The sequence below is a fragment of the Neltuma alba genome, unplaced genomic scaffold, assembly GCF_004799145.2.
Source record: "Neltuma alba isolate B1F8T4 unplaced genomic scaffold, ASM479914v2 tig00003893_pilon, whole genome shotgun sequence".
Classification (NCBI taxonomy): domain Eukaryota; kingdom Viridiplantae; phylum Streptophyta; class Magnoliopsida; order Fabales; family Fabaceae; genus Neltuma; species Neltuma alba.
In genome coordinates this window covers 970,206-970,459 of record NW_021633470.1, presented here as the reverse complement: position 1 = coordinate 970,459, position 254 = coordinate 970,206, and positions in this window count along the sequence as shown.

Below are 254 nucleotides of genomic sequence, written 5' to 3'. Positions count from 1 at the left end.
TTTCGAAAGTATAATCTTAACAGTTATTTCTTCAGCATGAGTATGCCAGGGAGGTCTGACATAAGACGCCCGTACTTTTAAGTGTCCAAAAATAAATAAATAAATAACCAGATGGGATATCGGATGTCCTCCTTTCCCGTTAGTACTGTGGAAATCTAACCTGGGAAGGGAAAGGAAAAGGGAAGCAATCTAATCGTTTCAGTGGTTCGGTGTGCAGGAAGCCAAAATCCCTTATGATTATGGAGAGTGGCTTC